Source organism: Coregonus clupeaformis, chromosome 6 (genome assembly GCF_020615455.1).
Source record: "Coregonus clupeaformis isolate EN_2021a chromosome 6, ASM2061545v1, whole genome shotgun sequence".
Lineage (NCBI taxonomy): Eukaryota > Metazoa > Chordata > Actinopteri > Salmoniformes > Salmonidae > Coregonus > Coregonus clupeaformis.
In genome coordinates, this window is record NC_059197.1 from 8,585,450 (window position 1) to 8,599,634 (window position 14,185).

General features: G+C 45.2%; 1 protein-coding gene across 2 annotated transcripts in view; it reads left to right on the top strand.

Annotated features, from left to right (window-relative positions):
* The first annotated feature begins 12,160 nt into the window (after positions 1-12,160).
* LOC121567280 (autophagy-related protein 16-1) overlaps positions 12,161-14,185 on the top strand; it is a 41,675-nt gene continuing 39,650 nt past the window's right edge. For both annotated transcript variants that reach the window (XM_041877190.2, XM_041877191.2), the window contains exon 1: positions 12,161-12,442. The gene's annotated coding sequence lies outside the window, so the exon portion shown is untranslated. The remainder of the gene's footprint in view (positions 12,443-14,185) is intronic.

The window sequence follows — 14,185 nt, forward strand, 5'->3', positions numbered from 1 at the left end:
GGATGATCACTGGAAACAGGATGCACCTGAGCTCAATTGTTTTATTTCCTACGTTTTTTTTATTTGTAATTTTTTATAATTATACAGATAACAGACAGAACCGGTAGAAGGCAGAAAACACACGGATCCCCTACCAAATCAATCCCACCCCAACCACTCCATGCTCTAACAGAGCCACACCCCAAAACCAGACTTAAAGCAGGCATGATATACAATGAGTAATATAATCAAATAGTTTTTAAAAAATACTAAGATATTATAAAACAAAAAGTTAAAAAGAGTAAAAATAACGATACAAATTCTAATTTGGGTTGGTTTATGGAGTTGTGAAATTAGCTGGGTCCATGTCTTCTACAAAGGATAGGAAATGTTGTCAGATATTATAAACTGTAATTGCAGATCCCCTAACGGAGTTGCGTATTTTCTCTAGCTTGAGATGTTCCATTACTTCCTTTATCCAATGGCTAAAAGTAGGAGGAAACCGATCCTTCCACTTAAATAGTATAAGACATCTAGCTAGAAGAGTAGTAAATTGATTGGTAGTGTATGTGTGTGTGCATATACAGTTGAAGTCGGAAGTTTACATACACTTAGGTTGGAGTCATTAAAACTTGTTTTTCAACCACTTCACAAATTCCTTGTTAACAAACTATAGTTTTGGCAAGTCCGTTAGGACATCGACTTTGTGCATGCACAAGTAATTTTTCCAACAATTGTTTACAGATAGATTATTTCACTTATAATTCACTGTATCACAATTCCAGTGGGTCAGAAGTTTACATACACTAAGTTGACTGTGCCTTTAAACAGCTTGGAAAATTCCAGAAAATGTTGTCATGGCTTTAGAAGCTTCTGATAGGCTAATTGACATCATTTGAGTCAATTGGAGGTGTACCTGTGGATGTATTTCAAGACCTACCTTCAAACTCAGTGCCTCTTTGCTTGACGTCATGGGAAAATCAAAATAAATCAGCCAAGACCTCAGAAAAAAAATTATAGACCTCCACAAGTCTGATTCATCCTTGAGAGCAATTTCCAAACGCCTGTAGGTACCACGTTCATCTGTACAATCAATAGTACGCAAGTATAAACACCATGGTACCACGCAGCCGTCATACCGCTCAGGAAGGAGATGCGTTCTGTCTCCTAGAGATGAACGTACTTTGGTGCGAAAAGTGCAAATCAATCCCAGAACAACAGCAAAGGACCTTGTGAAGATGCTGGAGGAAACAGGTACAAAAGTATCTATATCCACAGTAAAACGAGTCCTATATCGGCATAACCTGAAAGGCCGCTCAGCAAGGAAGAAGCCACTGCTCCAAAACCACCATAAAAAAGCCAGACTACGGTTTGCAACTGCACATGGGGACAAAGATCGTACTTTTTGAAGAACTGTCCTCTGGTCTGATGAAACAAAAATAGAACTGTTTGGCCATAATGACCATCGTTATGTTTCGAGGAAAAAGGGGGTGGCTTGCAAGCCGAAGAACACCATCCCAACCGTGAAGCACAGGGGTGGCAGCATCATGCTGTGGGGGTGCTTTGCTGCAGGAGGGACTGGTGCACTTCACAAAATAGATGACATCATGAGGAAGGAAAATTATGTGGATATGTTGAAGCAACATCTCAAGACATCAGTCAGGAAGTTAAAGCTTGGTCGCAAATGGGTCTTCCAAATGGACAATGACCCCAAGCATACTTCCAAAGTTGTGGCAAAATGGCTTAAGGACAACAAAGTCAAGGTATTGGAGTGGCCATCACAACGCCCTGACCTCAATCCTATAGAACATTTGTGGGCAGAACTGAAAAAGCGTGTGCGAGCAAAGAGGCCTACAAACCTGACTCAGTTACACCAGCTCTGTCAGGAGAAATGGGCCAAAATTCACCCAACTTATTGTGGGAAGCTTGTGGAAGGCTACCTGAAACATTTGACCCAAGTTAAACAATTTAAAGGCAATGCGACCAAATACTAATTGAGTGTATGTAAACTTCTGACCCACTGGGAATGTGATGAAAGAAATAAAAGCTGAAAGAAATCATTCTCTCTACTATTATTCTGACATTTCACATTCTTAAAATAAAGTGGTGATCCTAACTGACCTAAGACAGGGAATTTTTACTAGGATTACATGTCAGGAATTGTGAAAAACTGAGTTTAAATGTATTTGGCTAAGGTGTATGTTAACTTCCGACTTCAACTGTATATACACTGCACAAAAAATAAAGGGAACACTAAAATAACACATCCTAGATCTGAATGAATGAAATAATAATTTTCTTTACATAGTTGAATGTGCTGACAACAAAATCACACAAAAATTATCAATGGAAATCAAATGTATCAACCCATGGAGGTCTGGATTTGGAGTCACCCTCAAAATTAAAGTGGAAAACCACACTACAGGCTGATCCAACTTTGATGTAATGTCCTTAAAACAAGTCAAAATGAGGCTCAGTAGTGTGTGTGGCCTCCACGTGCCTTTATGACCTCCCTACAACACCTGGGCATGTTCCTGATGAGGTGGCGGATGGTCTCCTGAGGGATCTCCTCCCAGACCTGGACTAAAGCATCCGCCAACTCCTGGACAGTCTGTGGTGCAACGTGGCGTTGGTGGATGGAGCGAGACACGATGTCCCAGATGTGCTCAATTGGATTCAGGTCTGGGGAACGGGCGGGCCAGTCCATAGCATCAATGCCTTCCTCTTGCAGGAACTGCTGACACACTCCAGCCACATGAGGTCTAGCATTGTCTTGCATTAGGAGGAACCCAGGGCCAACCGCACCAGCATATGGTCTCACAAGGGGTCTGAGGATCTCATCTTGGTACCTAATGGCAGTCAGGCTACCTCTGGCGAGCACATGGAGGGCTGTGCGGCCCCCCAAAGAAATGCCACCCCACACCATGACTGACCCACCGCCAAACCGGTCATTCTGGAGGATGTTGCAGGCAGCAGAACGTTCTCCACGGCGTCTCCAGACTCTGTCACGTCTGTCACATGTGTTCAGTGTGAACCTGCTTTCATCTGTGAAGAGCACAGGGCGCCAGTGGCGAATTTGCCAATCTTGGTGTTCTCTGGCAAATGCCAAACGTCCTGCACGGTGTTGGGCTATAAGCACAACCCCCACCTGTGGACGTCGGGCCCTCATACCACCCTCATGGAGTCTGTTTCTGACCGTTTGAGCAGACACATGCATATTTGTGGCCTGCTGGAGGTCATTTTGCAGGGCTCTGGCAGTGCTCCTCCTTCTCCTCCTTGCACAAAGGCGGAGGTAGCAGTCCTGCTGCTGGGTTGTTGCCCTCCTACGGCCTCCTCCACGTCTCCTGATGTACTGGCCTGTCTCCTGGTAGCGCCTCCATGCTCTGGACACTACGCTGACAGACACAGCAAACCTTCTTGCCACAGCTCGCATTGATGTGCCATCCTGGATGAGCTGCACTACCTGAGCCACTTGTGTGGGTTGTAGACTCCGTCTCATGCTACCACTAGAGTGAAAGCACCGCCAGCATTCAAAAGTGACCAAAACATCAGCCAGGAAGCATAGGAACTGAGAAGTGGTCTCTGGTCACCACCTGCAAAACCAGTCCTTTATTGGGGGTGTCTTGCTAATTGCCTATAATTTCCACCTGTTGTCTATTCCATTTGCACAACAGCATGTGAAATGTATTGTCAATCAGTGTTGCTTCCTAAGTGGACAGTTTGATTTCACAGAAGTGTGATTGACTTGGAGTTACATTGTGTTGTTTAAGTTTTCCCTTTATTTTTTTGAGCAGTGTATATATATACGGTATATGTATACTGAACAACAATATAAATGCAACATGCAACAATTTCAGTTACTGTTTCAGAGTTACAGTTCATATAAGGAAATCAGTCAATATAAATAAATGGATTAGTCCCTAATTAATGGATTTCACATGACTAGGCAGGGGCTCAGCCATTGGTGGGTCTGGAAGGGAATAGGCTAAACTACTTACATTTACATTTACATTTAAGTCATTTAGCAGACGCTCTTATCCAGAGCGACTTATTTATTATAGGTTAGTATTGTTGTTATTGTAGGTTGTTATTGTAGGTTTATTATTGTAGGTTTCCGTAGGTAATTGTAGGTTAGTATCGAAGCACGAGGCTAGCTAGCTAGCGGGTAGCTACTGGTAACGATTAGCAACGCTGGAGAGCTGGTTCCAATGTTAATGTAGTGCTAGCCAACGTTTAATTTTTTGCTTAACCATGTATTAGATCGTAGGTAGGTAGTTAGCCGTAGTTAGGTATTGTATTTATTATAGGTTAGTAATGTTGTTATTGTAGGTTTCCGTAGGTAATTGTAGGTTAGTATCGAAGCACGAGGCTAGCTAGCTAGCGGGTAGCTACTGGTAACGATTAGCAACGCTGGAGAGCTGGTTCCAATGTTAATGTGCTGCTAGCCAACGTTTAATTTTTTGCTGCGTTATGCGTTATGAAAGGAACTAGACACGGACTTGAATTATCTGTTTAGTGTGCTAACACACTCTTGGCAGTTTGTTGTAACCAAGTATTGATGCTAAATTGTGTGTTAATGGATGCTAGCTTGCAAGTTAGCTACGGCGTCATAGCTAGGCATCGTGGGTTGTTGTGTGTAGTTACTGTGTCTTGGCAGTGCCGGCTGTAGCACGAAGCGAGCTACCTAGCCGTTTTTTCGAACAGAGTCAGAGTCAACACAATAGCCATTGTGTGCCGGGTGTAGCACGAAGCTAGCTAGCTAGCCGTTCTTCAAACAAAGTCAACACAGTGGCCATTGCTAGCTACCCAACACGACCAGCTAACTGTACGGTAGTAGCTAAATACAATATACTTGTCCTAGCTAGCCAACGTCTAATCATTGCTGCGTCATGAAAGGAACTTGACACAGACACGAATGATCTGTTTAGTGTGTTATCACACTATTGGTGGTTTGTTGTGACCAAGTGTTGGTGCTAAACGGTGTGTTATTGTTATTGGATGCTAGCTTGCTAGTTAGCTATGGTGTCATAGTTGGCTAGCTGAATAAAGTGGGTTGAGTCTATTCCTTTAAACATTGAACCGCTGTGGTTCACAACAATTCTGATTTCTAAAGGCGGAAGTTGGGAGAGTTTTTGTTCGGGTGGTTCAGTGAAACCATTTTAGTTTCTGAGGTAGAAGTTTTTGGTGAGGGAGGCCCTGCTCTCTCCGCTCCCAGATGCTTAGCTCATTTCATTCCGATCTCCTCTGCATTTTTGTAGCCATTTGCTACAGCCTGTCAACTATGCCTCTGCCTATCCCTGTTCTCTCCTCTCTGCACAGGCTACACAAACGCACCACACCGCGTGGCTGCTGCCTCTCTAACCTGGTGGTCCCTGCACGCACCACCCACGTGGAGTTCCAGGTCGCAGGCAGCCTCTGGAACTGCCGTTCTGCTGCCAACAAAGCTGACTTCATCCCAGCCTATGCCAACCTCCAGTCCCTCGACTTCCTGGCGCTGACGGAAACATGGATCACCACTGAAAACACTGCTACTCCTACTGCTCTCTCCTCGTCTGACCATGTGTTCTCGCATACCCCGAGAGCATCTGGTCAGAGGGGTGGTGGTACAGGAATCCTCATCTCTCCCAAGTGGACATTCTCAATTTTTCCCCTAACCCATCTGTCTATCTCCTCATTTGAATTCCATGCTGTCACAGTCACTAGCCCATTTAAGCTTAATATCCTTGTCATCTACATTTTTTTACATTTTTAGTCATTTAGCAGACGCTCTTATCCAGAGCGACTTACAGGAGCAATTAGGGTTAAGTGCCTTGCTCAAGGGCACATCGACAGATTTTTCACCTAGTCGGCTCGGGGATTAGAACCAGCGACCTTTCGGTTACTGGCACAACGCTCTTAACCACTAAGCTACCTGCCGCCCCATTCTTTCAGTAACTTTTCATCCGAGTACATTCTGATTGGGTTTACACAGTGCTTTGTTACAGCCTGAATTTAAAACGGATTAAATGTACATTTGTCACTGGCCTACGCACAATACTCCATAATGGCAGATTAGCAGTTGATTGTAGGGTTGTCATGATACCAGCATCGCCACTCTGAAGCACGGCGGCAAGAAAACATGAAGCAGACTTTCAAATGTCTTGTTGTTTCGAGGAAAACAGCCACTAATGTTGAAAACACACAGCCTTCTTGTTGTCACCCAGAGTCACATCTGAGGAATCCGTTACAGTTCGTTGCGGTCGAGTCCTTGACGGGAGATCTTGCTGTTTAAATCCTGCATGTGCTTCTTCATCTGAGGAATCCGTTACAGTTCGTTGCGGTCGAGTCCTTGACGGGAGATCTTGCTGTTTAAATCCTGCATGTGCTTCTTCATCTGAGGAATCCGTTACAGTTCGTTGCGGTCGAGTCCTTGACGGGAGATCTTGCTGTTTAAATCCTGCATGTGCTTCTTCATCTGAGGAATCCGTTACAGTTCGTTGCGGTCGAGTCCGTGACGGGAGATCTTGCTGTTTAAATCCTGCATGTGCTTCTTCATCTTGTATCCCATCTCTCTGGTCTTCTCTGCCAGGTTATTGTATCTCTCCTGGTTTCTCAGGATGTGGTCGTTGAGATGTTGAGATGTGTCTGTTACTTGAACTCTGTGAAGCATATATTTTTGGTTTCTCAGGATGTGGTCGTTGAGATGTTGAGATGTGTCTGTTACTTGAACTCTGTGAAGCATATATTTTGGCTGCAATTTGAGGCTGGTAACTCTAATGAACATATTCTCTGCAGCAGAGGTAACTCTGGGTATTCCATTCCTGTGGCGGTCCTCATGAGAGCCAGTTTCATCATAGCTCTTGATGGTTTTTGCAACTGCACTTGAAGAAACTTTAAAAGTTCTTGACATTTTCCGTATTTACTGACCTTCATGTCTTAAAGTAATGATGGACTGTCATTTCTCTTTGCTTATTTGAGCTGTTCTTGCCATAATATGGACTTGGTATTTTACCAAATAGGGCTATCTTCTGTATTTCCCCCCTACCTTGTCACAACACAACTGATTGGCTCAAACGCATTAAGGAAATAAATTCCACAAATTAACTTTTAAGAAGGTACACCTGTTAATTGAAATGCATTCCAGGTGACTACCTCATGAAGCTGGTTGAGAGAATGCCAAGAGTGTGCAAAGCTGTCATGAAGGCAAAGAGTGGCCACTTGAAGAATCTAAAATATATTTTGATTTGTTTAACAGTTTTTTGGTTACTACATGTGTTATTTCATAGTTGATGTCTTCACTATTATTCTACAATGTAGAAAATAGTAAAAATCAAGAAAAACCCTTGAATGAGTAGGTATTTTAAAACCTTTGTCTGTAAGTGTATTGTGCGTCTGCCTCTCCTCAAGTTAGTCAATGCAAATAACTGGTACAGGAACAGCTTTATTGTCAAGATCACTTGTTAGTATCCGGGACTATTAGGGACCTGATAATGCAAGACAAGAGATGAGACTAAATAACCTTACTTGCATGAAAACAACTCAACTGGAAGAGCATGCAACTCATGAGTCATGCTTCACGATTAACAAATTACCTACCTCTGTCAAACCATATCTATGTAGGTAATGATAGCTATCCGATTAGCTAGCAAGCAATACTGCTAATGGGGCATGCTCAAATCACAGTAATGTCAGGGGAAATAAGCCACTTCCCCATACTGAACAAAAATATAAACACAACACAAGCTGAAATAAACAATTCCAGAAATGTTCCATACGCACAAAAAGCGTATTTCTCTCAAACTGTGCACAAATTTGTTTACATCACTGTTAGTGAGCATTTCTCCTTTACCAAGATAATCCATCCAACTGACAGCTGAGGCATATCAAAAGGCTGATTAAACAGCATGATCATTACACAGGTGCACCTTGTGCTGGGGACAATAAAAGGCCACTAAAATGTGCAGTTTTGCCACACAATGCCACAGATGTCTCAAGTTGAGGGAGCGTGCAATTGGCACACTGACTGCAGGAATGTTCACCAGAGCTGTTGCCAGAGAATTGAATGTTAATTTCTACGTCATTTTAGAGAATTTGGCAGTATGTCCAACCGGCCTCAACTGCAGACCACGTGTAACCACGCCAGCTCAGGACCTCCACATCTGGCTTCTTCACCTGCAGGATCGTCTGAGACCAGCCACCCAGACAGCTGATGAAACTTTGGGTTTGCACAACAGAAGAATTTCTGAAACCATCTCAGGGAAGCTCATCTGCATGATCTGCTATCGCCCTCCAGGTTCCCTTGGAGAGTTCATCAATGAGCTTGACGCCTTGATAAGTTCCTTCCCTGAGGATGGCTCACCCCTCACAGTTTTGGGGGATTTCAACCTCCCTATGTCCACATTTGACTCATTTCTCTCTGCCTCCTTCTTTCCACTCCTCTCCTCTTTTGACCTCACCCTCTCACCGTCCCCCTACTCACAAGGCAGGCAATACGCTTGACCTCATCTTCACTAGATGCTGCTCCTCTACTAATCTCACTGCAACTCCCCTCCATGTCTCCGACCACTACTTTGTTTCCTTTTCTCTCTCGCTCTCCTCCCACACTACTCACTCTGCCCCTACACAGATGGTAATGCGCCGCCGCAACCTTCGCTCTCTCTCTCCCACTACTCTCTCCTCTTCCATCCTATCATCTCTTCCCTCTGCTCAATCCTTCTCCCTCCAATCTCCTGATTCTGCCTCCTCAACCCTCCTCTCCTCCCTTTCTGCATCCTTTGACTCTCTGTGTCCCCTATCCTCCTGGCCGGCTCGGTCCTCCCCTCCAGCTCCGTGGCTTGATGACTCATTGCGAGCTCACAGAACAGAGCTCCGGGCAGCGGAGCGGAAATGGAAGAAAACTAAACTCCCTGCCGACCTGGCATCTTTTCACTCCCTCCTCTCTACATTTTCTTCATCTGTTTCTGCTGCTAAGGCCACCTTCTACCACTCTAAATTCCAAGCATCTGCCTCTAACCCTAGGAAGCTCTTTGCCACATTTTCCTCCCTCCTGAATCCTCCCCCCCTCCTCTCTCTCTGTGGATGACTTCGTCAACCACTTTGAAAAGAAGGTTGACGACATCCGATCCTCGTTTGTTAAGTCTAATGACACTGCTGGTCCTGCTCACACTGCCCTACCCTATGCTTTGACTTCTTTCTCCCCTCTCTCTCCAGATAAAATCCTGCGACTTGTGACTGCAGGCCGCCCAACAACCTGCCCGCTTGACCCCATCCCCTCCTCCCTTCTCCAGACCATCTCCGGTGACCTTCTCCCCTACCTCACCTCGCTGATCAACTCATCCTTGACCGCTGGCCATGTCCCTTCCGTCTTCAAGAGAGCGAGAGTTGCTCCCCCTTCTCAAAAAACCAACACTCGACCCCACTGATGTCAACAACTACAGACCAGTATCCCTTCTTTCTTTTCTTTCCAAAACTATTGAGCGTGCCGTCTTTAGCCAACTCTCTTGCTATCTCTCTCAGAATGACCTTCTTGATCCAAACCAATCAGGTTTCAGGACTGGTCATTCAACTGAGACTGCTCTTCTCTGTGTCACGGAGACTCTCCGCACTGCTAAAGCTAACTCTCTCTCCTCTGCTCTTGTCCTTCTAGACCTGTCTGCTGCCTTTGATACTGTGAACCATCAGATCCTCCTCTCCACCCTCTCCGAGCTGGGCATCTCCGGCGCGGCTCACTCCTGGATTGCGTCCTACCTGACCGGTCGCTCCTACCAAGTGGCGTGGCGAGAAGCTGTCTCCGCACCACGTGCTCTCACCACTGGTGTCCCCCAGGGCTCAGTTCTAGGCCCTCTCCTTTTCTCCCTATACACCAAGTCACTTGGCTCTGTCATATCCTCACATGGCCTTTCCTATCATTGCTACGCTGACGATACACAACTAATCTTCTCCTTTCCCCCTTCTGATAACCAGGTGGCGCATCGCATCTCTGCATGTCTGGCAGACATATCAGTATGGATGACGGATCACCACCTCAAGCTGAACCCTGGCAAGACGGAGCTGCTCTTCCTCCCGGGGAAGGACTGCCCGTTCCATGATCTCGCCATCACGGTTGACAACTCCGCTGTGTCCTCCTCCCAGAGTGCGAAGAGCCCAGGCGTGACCCTGGACAACACCCTGTCGTTCTCCGCCAACATCAAGGCGGTGACCCGCTCCTGCAGGTTCATGCTCTACAACATTCGGAGAGTACGACCCTGCCTTACACAGGAAGCGGCACAGGTCCTAATCCAGGCACTTGTCATCTCCCGTCTGGACTACTGCAACTCGCTGTTGGCTGGCCTCCCTGCCTGTGCCATTAAACCCCTACAACTCATCCAGAATGCCGCAGCCCGTCTGGTGTTCAACCTTCCCAAGTTCTCTCACGTCACCCCCCTCCTCCGCACACTCCACTGGCTTCCAGTTGAAGCTTGCATCCGCTACAAGACCATGGTGCTTGCCTATGGAGCAGTGAGGGGAACGGCACCTCTGTACCTTCAGGCTCTGATCAGTCCCTACACCCAAACGAGGGCATTGCGTTCATCCACCTCTGGCCTGCTGGCTCCCTTCCTCTGCGGAAGCATAGCTCCCGCTCAGCCCAGTCAAAACTGTTCGCTGCTCTGGCACCCCAATGGTGGAACAAGCTCCCTCACGACGCCAGGACAGCGGAGTCACTCACCACCTTCCGGAGACATTTGAAACCCCACCTCTTTAAGGAATACCTGGGATAGGATAAAGTATTCCTTCTAACCCCCCCCCCCCCCAAATTGTAAAGTGGTTATCCCACTGGCTATAGGGTGAACGCACCAATTTGTGAGTCGCTCTGGCTAAGAGCGCCTGCTAAATGACGTTAATGTGCCCTTGAGCAAGGCACTTAACCCTAATTGCTCCTGTAAGTCGCTCTGGATAAGAGCGTCTGCTAAATGACTAAAATGTAAAATGTAAATGCAATTAGGGTTAAGTGCCTTGCTTAAGGGCACATCGACAGATTTTTCACCTAGTCGGCTCGGGGATTAGAACCAGCGACCTTTCGGTTACTGGCACAACGCTCTTACCCACTAAGCTACCTGCCGCCCCAGGCGGGAGCCAGGCCCACCCACTGGAGAACCAGGCCCAGACAATCAGAATGTTTTTTTCCTCACAAAAGGGCTTCATTACAGGCAGAAATTCTCCTCAGCACCCTCTCCCCTCCCCCTCAGATGATCCCGCAGGTGAAGAAGCCTGATGTGGAGGTCCTGGGATGGCGTGGTTGTACGTGGTCTGCGGTTGTGAGGCCAGTTGGACGTACTGCTAAATTCTCTAAAATGACGTTGGAGGCGATTTATGGTAGAGAAATTAACATTAAATAATCTGGCAACAGCTCTGGTGGACATTCTTGCAGTCAGCATGCCAATTGCACACTCCCTCAAAACTTGAGACATCTGTGGCATTGTGTTGTATGACAAAAACTGCAGATTTTAGAGTGGCCTTTTATTGTCCCGAGCACAAGGTGCACCTGTGTAATGATCATGCTGTTTATTCAGCTTCTTGATATGCCACACCTGTCAGGTGGATGGATTATCTTGGCAAAGGAGAAATGCTCACTAATAGGGATGTAAACACATTTTTGCACAAAATTTGAGAGAAATAAGGGCATATGGAAAATTTCTGGGATATTTTATTTTAGCTCATGAAACATGGGACCAACACTTTACATGTTGCGTTCATATTTTTGTTCAGTGTATTAGCTACAAAACAACGCAGCAGAACAAGGCAGGAGGTGGGCAGAGCCAAACAAGAGCTAGCGAGATCCTAATGGTCTGTTCTAGCATGCATCTGCCTATTTCCGTTAGAGAACGCCTACTCCGTGATGTGCGCCTGTGCAATATCTCAATTTGCCTTTGCACTCCTTCTAATAAACGCGTTTTTTTACAACTTTGGCAAAGAGTAAAGTCTACAAATGTTCAACCACTGTGTTCATAGCAAATTTTAGTTTTGGGAACAAAAAACTGTATTGAGATCAAATGTTTCATCGATGAGAAAACTTGCAGAATGTCGGTAAAAATCCATCTCTTTCCATCTTCTCCCACTGCCGGCCAGTGGGCTTCCTCTCACTACCATATTTGCTAGTGAGCGGAAATGCCAAGCGGATTCTTCATATTTATACATCCGGTGAAATATCTGTCTCATTGTTCTATCTGTGACACAGCTACGTACCTGTACTTGTTTTTTTTGTTAACAAAATGTGCAGTCCGCACTCCGACCTGCGAAAGGCAGCAATAAGCAACATAGGGTCTAGTGTTATGGAAATTGACACAAAGAAGAAGAAAAGCCAAAATGGTTGTAAAGTTGATTGAGGCTGGACAGGCTGGAGTTGGTTAGCGTGATAAGCAGTTCACCTGGGCTATTTTAAACCAAAAAACAACAATACAGCAAAAACGGAACTGTTCGCTTGTCTCTGAAGAATCGTTTAGATGGTGTGAGTTGATGGTTTTCAGTTTTTTTCATAAATATTTTTGGCTCTCGTCTCGGCTGATGAATATCAACTGCCTTGATTAGCTACTGTTAGCTAGCTACTTATCTAACGTTTGCTAGCTAGTTATGTGGATTTCAAACACAGTATCAACTAACGCCAATTTAACATAATTAGGCAGCTAAAAACTACAAAATGTCAGGATCTGAGTGGATTTTAAAGTGGCTAGTTAGCTAACGTTAGTTACCAATATTTTCCATTCCTCTTGTTGTTAGCGATCAAGCTAGCTATTGACTGCGTGTTTGTGAAAACGGCTACCTAGCTTGCAAGGTAGTTAGCGTTAGCAGATATTTCTAGCTAGCTTGTCGTGATATAGACGTACTGTAACGTACAACTTTGTACAAACAACTTTACCTCTAACGTTAGCTAGCAATCATTACCTACATAAAAAGTAACGTTAGGTATTTTTTAGCTAGCTGGCAACTAGTTAGTTACTGTAGCAGGCATTTGTGGCGTAATGTTAGCGAGTTAACGTTTGATAGCATGATCCTATCTAGACCAGGGAGGGCTACCATAATCTGCAAAGTTGACAGGTTAATTAGCGGGTTTTTTAAATGGTGTATTTGCTTGCGCAGTCAATCGGATGGCTATGCCTTTGACCAACAACACAACGTTGTTACTGCTCTGGCAAATGACTTAGCAAGCCAAGTTCCCTTCCATCCAGGACCTCTATACCAGGAGGTGTCCGAGGAAGGCCCATTGTCAGACAACACTTATAGACTGTTCTCTCTGCTACCGCATGGCAAGCGGTACCAGGGCACCAAGTCTGGAACCAACAGGACCCTGAACAGCTTCTACCCCCAAGCCATAAGACTGCTAAATAGCGCATCAAATTCTCTGCATACACACTGGTCTCTACCCACACACTCGCACATACTGACACCCCAACACACACACTACATGCATACTGAAGCCACACACACACTTTCACACTCACCATATACGCTGCTGCTACTGTCTTATTTATGCTGTTGCGTAGTCACTTTAGCCCTACGTATATGTGCATAGCTACCTCAGTTACCTCCTACCCTTGCACATCGACTTTGTACTGGTACTCCCATGTTATTTCGACTCATTATTGTTATTCATTGTGTATTTATTCCTTGTCACTATTTTGTTTTGTATCTTTATCATTAACTCAGCATTGTTGGAAATGACCCGTAAGTAAGCGTTAGTCTACACCTGTTTACAAAGCATGTAACAACTAAAATTAGATTTTTCTTTTTGATCGCCTTCCGACCAAACGAAGCCGTTTGTGGTTGAGAGATACAGGCTTTGAATTGAACCTTTGACTGTGGTCATATAGCTAGCTATAGCAAAGTTCTATTATATTGGCAAGATGGTCGAGTGACCGCTCTAACAATGGAAATACATTATCTCAAAGATGGGGCGCGAGATCAGGTGGGACCATTCTAGCGGCAGATACTTGTGTGAACAACATGCACAGCTCCGATACGAAGTAGATTTGTTTTCAGTTGCCGAAATGCCACATGCGTCCACTTGCATTAGTGCATTTGTAACAACCTAACAATTACGATACTTCTATTAGATCCAATATGCCTCACGTAGCAAATTAGCAATTCCATTTTTTGTTGACAATTCGACACTTTGACCTCTATACAAAAACTCCTCACTTCGTGGTCTTATTTTCGTGGACTGATTTTGGGCGTAGTAAACCCTATCGCCTCG